At 48.1% G+C, this 12,054-nt stretch overlaps 1 pseudogene across 1 annotated transcript in view; it reads left to right on the top strand.

The window, feature by feature from the left end:
- The first annotated feature begins 2,719 nt into the window (after nucleotides 1–2,719).
- The window catches only part of LOC144138001 (fatty acid synthase-like), an 82,006-nt pseudogene continuing 72,671 nt past the window's right edge, over nucleotides 2,720–12,054 (top strand). Inside the window, exons 1-2 of the transcript XR_013315797.1 lie at nucleotides 2,720–2,807; nucleotides 7,519–7,657. The product of XR_013315797.1 is annotated as a fatty acid synthase-like (transcript). The remainder of the gene's footprint in view (nucleotides 2,808–7,518; nucleotides 7,658–12,054) is intronic.

The raw sequence follows: 12,054 nt of genomic DNA, 5'->3' as shown, positions 1-12,054 counted from the left end.
ATGTCGTGTTCTTGGAGTCTGTCGAGCAAGTCTCCCAGAAAGGTCCTTCAAGTTGGGTAACCAGCACAAGGAGTAATACGGCCGCCCCGCCCTTAAAGGAGCCATGAAGAGAAAACACAAGTTTGGTTCATTCGAAAGATTGCCTCGTTAGAACCATAACGACACCACTTATAACGCAAACTTCGCTCAAATAAGCTACATAATTAGGAAAAAAGGAAATGACCATGCGACCCACCAGCTCATTTTCCGCAACAGAACCTGTGATGTCACTTGGGAATGCTCTGCGATTGGCGGAGGCCGGCAAAAGCAAACGCATGTTAGGCAGGGCTTACAGTTTGCATAGCGAGCTAAATGCCCGTGAAACACACTGCACATTCTTTTTATGACAAAGAACGGTGGAGTAAACGGCTGAAGGTCCGAACGAACTCGCAAGCATGTGCGCCAATGCGTACGAAACTAGCGCCGGCCGAGCTCGACATCTCGCCGTCGCGCAGACGAATTTTCGGGTTCGAGGCTCTTCGGGGCCAACGAACCGTTCCAGCACGCACAGCCGCGACCTTGCTTCGTATCGTAATCCCTTCACAGGAGGTTGGCCGTCATATCGCCAACCAGCAAAGGTAAAAATAGAAACGAGGGGAGTAAGGAACAGCAAGAAGCGACGAGATAGTGCCAGTCGTCGCGTAAGTTTCGAATGGTGTTGGCTTGCTGCTGTCGTTACGAGCTCGTTTCCAGTTTACAACCACTGAAAACTTCAGTTTGTTCGAGTACTTTACAATGAAATTTCGTTGCTGCGTTTTGAAATGCCCATGTAGTACGGGTAAATCGTCGAGGGAGTGCGACATCCCCGCCGGTGAGGAGATCTCCTTTCATGTGCTGCCCAACGACGAACCTAAGCAAGTGGCTACGTTTTGTGAACTTTGCAAACGGAGGAGAAAGAGAGCTAACGGAAGTACGAGTGTGCTCGCTTCATTTCCGAGGAAGTGATTACGGCAGGGACCCTTACGTTAGCTCACTCCTGGGACATGCTGGCGCTCGTCGCCGACTTCGTCAAATCGCTCTGACCTTGGGGAAAAAAATGCCGTAAACACCGCGCATTGACGCTCGTATCTTTCTGGTCGAAGCAGAGAGCTCGCGCGAACGGCTTTCCATACACGACACCGGCCAACTTGCATAAGTGATACTGCTACTGAAATTGAACTATTATTAACCGTAATCAAAATACGGCACATACGTACCAGTCTATATTCGTCCGTCGCGACGGGGCTGACGAGGCAGCGGTGCCGACGGCTGGGCGTTCGTCTGTTGTGGCTATCGCGGAATGGTCGCTTTCCCGTCCACCGCGTATCCCACAACTCTTGCCGCTCGTGCGCTTAGAAGCATTGAGCGTTTTAGTGGTGTGAGGTTGTTAAATGCAAGCCCGAGCTCCTCGGCGAGAGTTTTGTTCTCCGGATCAGGCGATTCCATGACTAGGGCTGCGGGTGCACTAGGTTTTACTAGTATTTTTAAAATGGCCGCCGTCTCGATCGACTCCCGCGTGTGGGTGCTATATGGAGTCGACATACTAAGTATCTGTTTCATGAACCGGCTCTATGACGCCATTGTACACGTCACGGAATGTTCAATTTTAGCGGGAGATTTAAAATTTTGGCTTCAATTGCCTTATTTCTCAGTGAATAAAGCATCATTTGCTTCCGGGAAAGCGCTTGGGGTACTATGAAACACCTAATCTTTCGAATAAAACAAACTTTTGTTTTCTCTTCATGGCTCCTTTAAGGGGTGGGGGCCCTACAGGCCTGGGCGAAGTTTGGTTATGGGCCTAATGACAGCCAGACATTCTTTTTCGTTAGCAGAATAGTTTATTCAAGCTTTTGAAAGCGTGCGACAGGCGTAAGCTCTAACGTTTTCTTTCTCCTGCTGTCGTTGCACCAAGTAGGTGTTTACCGAATGATAGAAGTACGTTGAACACTTCGAGAACTAAACTACAAGTATGCATTGCGATTTGGGGAAGGAGAAGTGTTCCTACAAAATGGCACAAGAATATCATCGTAATTAAGGGCACATTCACTCCGGCACACTCAAATGCTTTACAAACTCGCAAAGTGTTTTGTCAGCGTGTGTACTGCAGCGTCTTTAGATGCTTCGCTGTGGTCTCCACTCGTCTATAACCTTATATGTTACGTGTGTCGTTTATGAAAAGATTTTTTTCGCTGCTTGGCACAGCAATATACGAAGCTCAGCCGTGTACATGCTGCGAAAGTTGGACACGTGGCTTGATTACATGTACTCCGGACCCCATATTCGAAGCGGATACCGACAAACGAATTGCAATCTTTTTGCAATCATTTTCTACAAAAGCAAACTAGTTAGAAACCGTATTAGCAGCGAAAAAAACAGGAACAAAGAAAGGAGCAGACAGGACGATCGCTAGTCTTCAACTGAAACGTGTACTTTGGACTCGTAACTCACGATAAGACATGACAGCCCAACTTTCAGCTTTAATTAAAATCAAATTACATAGACTCTGACAAGCGGTCAAGGTTACAGGAGGTTATAATAGCAGAGTGATAGTGCATCTGTTTCACGTCTGCGAACTGTTTTCACCTTTCATATGCTTTGCCGGTTTAATCTCTGCTGTGAACATTTTTCTCTTTTCATAATAGCAAGAACACCTCAGAAGGATGCTATGAACAACACGCGCTATGGCACTCTTTTATACACGACTCGAGTAGACAGCTTTTTATTTCGAACGTACGCACTCACCAGGGTTTTGTGTCCACTCTAAGGGTCTTCTTGGACGTTCTCAGAAGGTATGAATGTACCAACTGCTTGCGCTGCGCTAAACGCCGTAAATGAAGCTGCTTCTTTTCAGAATCCTATAGCCTATGTCTTTATTAATAGCCAGTAGTTGGGGATTTCCTTGGGAGTGCTCTGTTGAGCAAATCATTATAATTTAGTGCCCGCAGTTAAAACTACCTAGAAAATGCCGAGCGCATGAGAGCGCACGCACGTGAACGCGTTAAAAAACTAAGGAAATGACGACCGCTTGTGTGCTGTGCCTCGCGGCGATCGTCCATCGTCCCCGGCGCACGTTTGTGAAGCCAAGCCAAGCCACTTCGGGAGATTGACCCATATTGGCAAAAAAAAAAAAAAAACTCCTGCGTTCACCGTAATCGTCAAAACACTTGCTCGGAACGAGAAAAAAACACGTCATAGCGTATGTCTCTCCGAGGTGATCACCAACGATTATCACTTCCAAAAAATTAAGGAAGCTCACAATTATAGCATCAGCGATGGAGTAAAGGTCGTTGCGGCAGCGAAGACCAAGTAAATCGGCTGCAGTCTCGGACTGAAACCGTCGTTATGGTCGTGAAGGTTGGGTACATCTTCGCTACCTTCAAGTCTTGCGCGTTTGGGTAAGACTTGAAGATTTCCTTCACTTTTTAGTGTCGTAATGTACATCTTAAGGTGCTTCTAGCATTGCCTGATACAGAGCGCATGATGGACAAGAAAGCCGCCAAGCGGGGAACGCAGAGGTAGATATATAACTACCAGTAAAAAAAAAAAAACTAAACTAAAAGTCATAAGATCATTTTACAACAAGAAATTGAATAACGGAGTAAATTTGGGTGTTTGGTACTCCTTGGCTGCGACATTAAAAATTGAAAGAGTTTTCGCAGGTCAACAAATATTTGCAGTAGCGGTACAAGGATTGCACGTAGGATCGTTTAGGACAGACTAGTTCTGCGACGGTTGCAATTTTAACGAGTGTTTAGCCAGCGTTCTCACAGAGAAACGAAAATTTTGAGGAATGACCAATTTATCTACTTACTCGGGTGGGACCGGTTAAACTTCCTATTGGAGATGTAGAGAAGTATCGCTGTGTCCGTCTCCCTTCCGTCCCGCTGGAATTTCCCCATCGGTGTCAGGAAGCGTCCCTGAACCTCGAGGTCATCTCGAGTGTGGAGTTACGTACAGGGACAGTGATTGATATCTGCAATTTGGTCATGTTTCCTGTTGCAACCGCGGTCACTTTCTTCGGGGTGACTATCCTCGACATGCCATGCCCCCTTAGACATTTCGGGCTCTCGCTAATAGACTACGGTAAACTTAGCAAAAAACTACCCTGATGACCGTCCTGGCGTCACTATTTTAAAGCAAAGCTTTCTATAGCTCTACCAGCGAACGGTTCTTTAGTGGCGTGCGGGACAACAAACTCCCAACGCGGCCGAGGCGGCGGCGGGGTGGACGGTTTCACTCACGGAGCACACTAGAGATGGCGCCGCGAACTTACCAAGCGTTCCCCGAGCGGAAGTGCCTGCTTCCCTGCGGCGGCGTCTTCAGTATGGCTTTGTCGCCTCCTTTAGCGACGGTTGTTTTGGGCCTGTTTTGGTGCAGCTCCGCGTTTATTGCGTGGTGCCTTCGCACAGCTTGAACAACCTGTTCGACAGCACCTCCAGAGTAACCCGCACCCGACCGAATTAAGTGGTCGTACGGGAAACATACGTTAAGGCTTTGTTTGCAGGCCGGGAAAACAAAATGTGCAAACCACGTAACAAACACCTGGCCTCTAGAGAAACGCTACCTTTAGCGCAGTGCTTGCACGAATGGGAACCCGTTTTCTAAATTGGTGATTACCGATTCAGTTCTCGTTTAAGAGGTATTACAAAAGGCGAACGTAGCAACTGGTTCTGATAAATACCGATTATAAAAGTTCCCTCAGCTTTCTCGCAATTCTCAAGCTTACTAAACTAACTACTTTGAATTGGCCTAAATGGGAATCCCTAAGCTCGCATGCCGAATTGTTTCGGTGTCTGCGCTGGTGTCTCGCGGTGGTGTAGCACAAAGTTAGCACATCACGATGGCTAGGTTCCGCTGTCTCACCCTTTGGAAAGACGCTCCTCTCCGTTTTCTTTCTCCGGACTCACGGCCGGGCTACAGCGGCGGCGTCCGCCGCTCTAGCCCGGCCGTGGCCGACGCTGCTGCTGCGTTCGGGACGCCGCCCCGGTGAATTCCAGGAACCGGCTGGCAGAATCTCTGGTTTCACTCTTTGTAGAGCCACGTTTGTCAATTCAAGTGGCGTCGCATGGGCAGTTGTTGTGGGTGTCGTTTGAAGCTTTCCTTTCCAACCGCCTTCACAGCGTGGATTGGGGCCAATTTTTTGGCCGTTCCTTCGTGGTCAACAATTTTAGGACGACACGCGTTCTTTCTGCAGTATTAACTGTCACAAAGAACGGGAATGGAATGGCTTTTTTGCAGCATTTTTGTGCAGTGCAACTGCCGAAAATGTGAGAAAATGTGGTGGTGTCAACAGACCCTGGTAAAGTATGGTGTTCAGGATTCTTTTCGTAACAGCAGAAAAAAAAAACCTCCATATTACGTTATTGTACAAATGCGCGTCACAAAGACGTGGAAGTCGTTCCAACCGATCACTTCCATTTCCATATTCCGTATCGTCATTCAAATTCGTTCACTGAAGGTGTAAGCTATAGGGCAGTACAAATAAGTTTAAAGGGACACCACAGGAGTCTTGTCCGAGGCTCGAATGTGGCTGCTCTCTGCGCGTCACCTCGCGCAGTTGTGTAGGTCGCTAATAAGAGCGTTTGTGTAACAGCGGCTCCCAAATGGACGTCCGCTGACATCAGGTATTCCGTGAAATCACCTAAAGGGTCTGCGAGGTGCACCTTGTCATTTTTGACAAAATCTGCAGCCTCGGAACAACTAGGCATTCCCACGTGGCACTATAACTGTGCAGGAAACCCGGACACAAGGGGCGGACATGCTAAAGGGCACAGCGGTTTCAGCTGAAATGTGTCGATAATGTGACGCTTATCGAGATACTCCGTCGAGTGGTCCCTTAAAGAGACTCTACAATACTTCCGATAAACGATTCCACTCTTTCCTTCACGTCTGGAAGCACTGCAAGCGCTATAGTTATGGCTATCGTCAGCACAGAGCGGCACGGCGTGATTTGATCTTCGCAGCACATACGCCTTACTCTTCTGCTTAGCTTTTGTGGCTTTCTTTTTAAAGTAGCTATCACTGAGTTCATTGCGACAACTAGAAAAAAGTCGACCAATAGCCGCTACACCGCTGTAATGACCTAATTCCAGCGGTCAAAGAACGCGAAGACCAGGAAAGAGAGACAAATCTTTTGAGCACGTTTCTAAGATACCTGCAGGGCACTCAGCAGTAATTTTTGGCTGAGGTACTTTGCGACCACCTTATCTAAGTACCGGATGTGTTGGTTGAGTACGTTCTTGAAGCATTGAAGATTTCAAAAAAAAAGTTGAAAAAGTGTTGCAGGGTCTCTTATTCACTGCAACACGGATTGAAGGTGGGCCAATTGGTACATAACTGAGTTGCGAAACAGGGCGCGAAACAGGACTACAGAAATGGCACACAGACAGGGCGCTGACTAACAACTCCATTTATTGCCACTGAACGGGCAATAAAAAGGAATAGATAAGAGACACGTGACATGCTTCGTTAGGAAAGAAATTCACGGGGAAAGAAATTCCCTTTCTTGGTGATACTGTAGATAAGTAGGGCTGTGATACAAGACGTGCTAGTTGCTACGATTGTCTTAGTAATGTAGATTACTGTACCTTTTAGAAGTGATTGTATTTTTATTTCGTTTAGTTGTTATATCTTTCCCGAAGAAGCATATCACGTGTCCCTTATCTATTTCTATTTATTGCCCGTTCAGTGAGAATAAAATCAGTTGTTAGTCAGCGCCCTGTCTGTGTGCCCTTTCTGTAGTTCTGCTTCCCGCGCTGTTATATAACTCCCTTATTCACTTTTGCAAACCCAAAAGGGCTTCTGGTATGCTGAGGGTTAAGAACCGCTGATTTAGTTCATTAGTTTATGTGTAAGCATTAGTTAATGTGAGAAGGCATGAAGAAGAGAATGCAGCCAGCGACCTTCGCGGCCACCCCCCGAACTTTAGGCAGGACGTCGGAGTCATTTCCAACGTGTCATTGAATATCCACGTTTGCGTTTTTTCATGCATGAGAAGTGTGCTTTTCGCTTTTTGTATCTGCACTGTGTACTTACCAGGGTTCCGTCAAAGGGCACATCAGCAAATTGGCCCTGAAGCTGTTGCGGAGGAAACGTTCCTTTTGGAAGCACATTTATCTTGAAAAATAATTGCCGGCAAATGAGCGAGAAAACTGAGAACATTGCCCATACGTTCTAGACTCTTACGGGGCCAAATAACTATGCAGTTTTTATACATCTATTAGGTGTTACTTCAATAATCCTTTGTGTGTCACGAACAAGTTTAACGGCATCCCACTCGTTTGAAAGGGGTGCGTAGCCGCAATGTGAGCTTGCGCCGTAAGTGCCTTCCTTCATTCAGAGTGCCCTGTGCTGCTGTTGGCCATGTCCAAACAACAAACTTGAATGAAACTGTGAACACCACCGTCTTGGTTTTAAGGCTGCGCCAAACTTATGGCTGTTTATTTTTATTGTTAACTGTATACCACCTCGTGTTTATATTGTGTTACCGATTTTGTGCAGGGAACCATGAGGGACGAAGATATTGTTATCACTGGCTTTTCGGCTTATTTCCCGCAAGCGGACAACCTCACCGAATTCAAGGAGAAGCTGTATGCTGGCGTTGACCTCGTCACAGAGAACAAGGCTCGTTGGCCCCCAGGCATGTGCTGATTTTTTTTTTTTTTGCTTTGAGTTTCTAACCGTGTAAATGATTCTCTTAGCTGTCCAAGACTCTAAGCACCACGAAGTTTGAGGAAATTACGAAAGCAAAAAAAAGTCGGTCACAGTCGCAATTGAGATTAGAAGACTTGGCGAGAAGCGGAGCTAGTGGTCTTGAGTAACTTTAATTTGGATTTTCTTAGGTCTGCCAGTAAGCGTCTCGGTAGATCAGCCACTGTTGCCGCCGAGCGTACGCCGTCTCTCTCAACTAGGCGAACATCTGCACGTCGGAGCACACGTCATCACTGGGCGCAGCTAATTCCCGAGGCGCGACTCCCCAACCGAACAGCTGTGCCGTGACGCGCACTTTCCACACCTGCTCGTCGGCTCCTTGCCCCTCTTCTACACTTCCCCTCACACTTTCGGGACTAACGCTTTCCTCCTCTCCACTTTGCTCCGGCGATTTCTGGGGGGCGCCCCACACGGCTAGAACCTAAGCTTGAACAGCTCCGCAGTTAAAAGTGAAACTTTCTCTATGCAAACTGAGTCAAACCAAAGTCCACAATCCGCCCTTCTTAAATCCAGAATCCACACTGCCAAAGTCCACTTCAACTCCACTTAACTCAAAGTCCACTTCAAACCGCCGTCTATCCGACTCCACTATAATCGCATTCGGGCGCTCAACATTTCTTTTGGTTTCGTAGCACGGCCGTTGGTTTTGGACTATGGCTAAGTCCACTTCAACTCAGCCATGGTCCAAAACCAACAGCCGTGCTACGAACCCAAAGGAAGTGTTGAGCGCCCGAATGCGATTGTAGCGGAGTCGCTCAGGAGGCCGGCTCCTCGGCGTCGACCGCCGCGTCTGCGTTGCTTTCACTGGTGGCTCTCCGATGTTGGCGTCCCCAGCTGCGTTGTCTTTTCCTTCTTCCGAATCGACGTGTGGGCGTTTGGCGGACCCCGTCGCAGTCTCAGTTCGGTTGGTTTCCATTGCTTCTGTTTGTCTTTCCAACGATGCTCCTGCGGCCTCGGCTTCAGAGCGATTTTCGGCGCTTTTTTCGAAGGTCTCTGTCATGGTTACCGCGTCTGCTGGAGCGACCTCGTCACCCCCAGCCACCCTTATCTGGTGCGGGAGCTCCTCCAACTTGACGCCCTTTTTCAGTTTCAACAGCACTGACCTAGTCGTGGACCCTTTGTCAGCGACGCCTTGGACGCGCCAGCGTTCCCTATTCACCTCAGTCACTTTGCCATACGGCGAGAACGCTGCTCGGATGTCTTCGTCGGCGTCGCCGTGCAACAGCCAGTGCAGCTTGAGTCTGACCTGATGGTCTTGCGGGTCGATTACGAGGCACCGCCGGCCCCTGACTTGAAACTCGTTGACAGCCAACATCTTCTTCGTCGCCTCGGCACTGTTGAAAGTTATCGCCCACACATGGTTGATTTGGTAGGCCCACAAGGCGACAACCTCGGAGAGTAAACCAGTCCGTGTGAGAGCATCCCTGAAATCCTCGACCTTGAACGGTCTAGCCTTCACGTCGCCGTGCAAAAACAACGTGTTCAGAACGATGCGTCCGGTGGGCAGGATGTGCTCAAAAGGGTGAAAACAATGCAAGTACAGCCTGGAGTAAAATCTTTTTTCTTTCGGCTACACACGGGAACATTATTAGTCCGGACTTTTATGGAAGAAAGGGGGCTTTTTGTGCCATGGGGGACAGATTGCTTCAGCTGCAAATCGCCGGAGACGATAGACCACGTTTTTTTGCATTGTTGAGAGGGCGTATATTTTTGGGACGTTTTACAGAGGACACTTTGCAAAGACTTCCCGCTAAACCCTCATGGCATGCGGTATCTCTCCGTAGGCAAAGAGGGTGGAATGCCTTATGACTTAGTCATGGCGCTGGGCCTCCACAGCATATGGCGCTCACGCACAGCAAGACTGTACAACGACGTAGATGCCCGTTCCGCAAAGCAGTACTTCAGAGAAAGTGTAGGTCGTTATGTAGAGGTAATTAAATCTCAAGAGGTATCGCCTGTGTGGCTGCCAAAGATAGAGCAGCTTACGTCATTGAAAGAGTTTTAAAGGACATCACTAGGCCTAAGTCAGGCCGCCTCACCACGTGTTTGTCGTATATTATTTACGCTGTTGATCTGTGATGTGTTGTGAATTGTCGAATCCAGGCAATAAAGAAAAAAAGCGATTGTAGCGGAGTCGGATAGACGGCGGTTTCGTAACGCGAGGGACCGAGGTTCGATTCCAACCACTGGCACAGTTTTTTTCTTGAGGCGCGCACTCTCCACACCTGCTTGTCGGCGCCTTGCCTCCTCGCCACTTCCCCTCACACTTCTTGGCCTAGCATTTTCCTCCTTTCCACTTTGCTGCGTCGGGTTTTGATCCACGCCAGGCATGAATTCAACTCAAGTTTAATCAGTTCCGCTGTTGGAACCAGAACTGGAAATACGAGTGTTTTTTTTTCCACCTTACACTTTTAATTGAATTCGATTTGTAGGAAAACGTGGTTTCACCGGTGGAGAGTCGTTATTGCGCGATGTCTTTTTAACCCCGTAGAAAGCCGTTTGCAACGAATCCTACTTAGAAAACTGTTTATGGCATCTAGAGCATCCTTCTAGCAACGCAATGTAACGTGAATATTTTTAACGAACCATCAGCCAGGGCGGAAAACATCCGTTGGCCGGTTTTCAAAGGTCAAATTTAAATTTCCCGGGAAAACGTACGGTGTCATGTCGTAGGGTGTAAGCACGCATAGCAGAAATTGGTACGTATATACAGGGTGATCAAAGTTAAATCGACAGGTTTTTTAAATTAGGTGCTTAGATGTACGTGAAGACTACCTTTGCCGTGAGGTTATGCGCCTAAAGGGACACAGAATGAGGTGGGAAATATTTATGTCTGTGGCATAATTACCTAATATTGAATAATTAACTTTTTACCGGCTGCAGAAAGCAGGCATGTTTCTATTGAAAAGTTTAACGCATCATGTTTCTACGCAGCTTCATTTGGCAGAATTCTTCTAGCGCATCCGTACGCTGAGATACCGAACTGCCAAGTTTAATTGCCGTTAGCATGATTACTCATGCGAGGCAGTGAGGACCGGCGCAAAGCTCCTCCCTTTTGTGACGTGCCTGCTGTGCACGGTTTTTAGTTTGACAACGGCGTGGATGCATAGGAAGAGGTGATAACTGGCACCCTTTCAGTCTTGGCTAGTGTTATCCCAATCTGCAGTACTCGGAATCGCTATCGAAACACAGAACAAAAGGGAGGGGCTTTACGCCGGTCTTCACTGTCTAGTAGGCGTAATCATGCAAACGGCAATTAAACTTCGCAGTTCGATGTCTGGCCGCACGGATGCGCTAGAAGAATTCTGCCAAATGAAATTGGGTAGAAACACGACTGCGTCTAACTTTTCAATAAAAACATGCCTGCTTACTGCAGCCGCTTAAGAGATATTATTCAATCTTAGTTAATTAGGCCACCGACATAAATAGTTACCACCTCATTCTGTGTCCCCCTGGGCGCATAACCTCACGGCAGAGGTGGTTTTTACGTAAATCTAATCGCCTAATTAAAAAAAAAATCCCGCCATCTCCACGAAGTGAATGATGATGAGAGGGGCGAAGCTAAAATGCTTATCGGTAAAACCGTGAAACATCGCCCACACATCATATAAAGACTCGACACGTCAAGCTTTCCACCACTCCGTTGACAAGCCCGTCGACGACGTCGATGTTTGTGGTGATTATGTAGGGCTTGTTTGGGACGATGAGGATCTCCATGGATAAGTTGGCGAATTCGGTGTGTGACATTTTAGCCACCTTGGCCGTCGCCTTCTGCAGAGCGTCTTGTGTCGCGTACCCCCGGTACGTGTCTTCAGCTCGCAGGCGACGAACGACAACCTCTTCTTCTTCCTCTACTCCTTGTTGGGTAGCAACGAACGCGTTGAACGTTTTGACCTCTTCGGCCAATCTTTGGTTGGCCAATCCCTAGGGGGATCCTGCCACAATCATCATAGGTCTGCCGTGTACGGCCGGGACAGGGCCCGAGCAAGAGGTTGATTGATTGATTGTGGGGTTTAACGCGCCGACGCAACGCAGGCGATGAGGCGCGCGGTAGTGGAGGGCTCCGGATTAATTTTGACCACATGGGGATCTTTAACGTGTGCCGAAATCTCGTACACACGGGCGTTTTTGCTTTTCGCCTCCATTAGAAAAGCGGCCGCCGCGGCCGGGAATCGAACCCGCGACCTCGTGCTCAGCAGCGCAACGCCTTAGCCACTGAGCCACCGCGGCGGGTCCCGAGCAAGAGGAGCTTCGCCCCTAAAACCTCTCGACTTAATTTTGATCATCCTACTTTCTTCCAGCGATTTCGTGGAGGATGCAGAAATG

The sequence above is a fragment of the Haemaphysalis longicornis genome, unplaced genomic scaffold, assembly GCF_048455015.1.
Source record: "Haemaphysalis longicornis isolate Haplotype H1 unplaced genomic scaffold, Haemaphysalis longicornis Haplotype H1 scaffold_5, whole genome shotgun sequence".
Classification (NCBI taxonomy): Eukaryota; Metazoa; Arthropoda; class Arachnida; order Ixodida; family Ixodidae; genus Haemaphysalis; species Haemaphysalis longicornis.
This window is presented reverse-complemented; position numbering and strand designations above follow the sequence as displayed.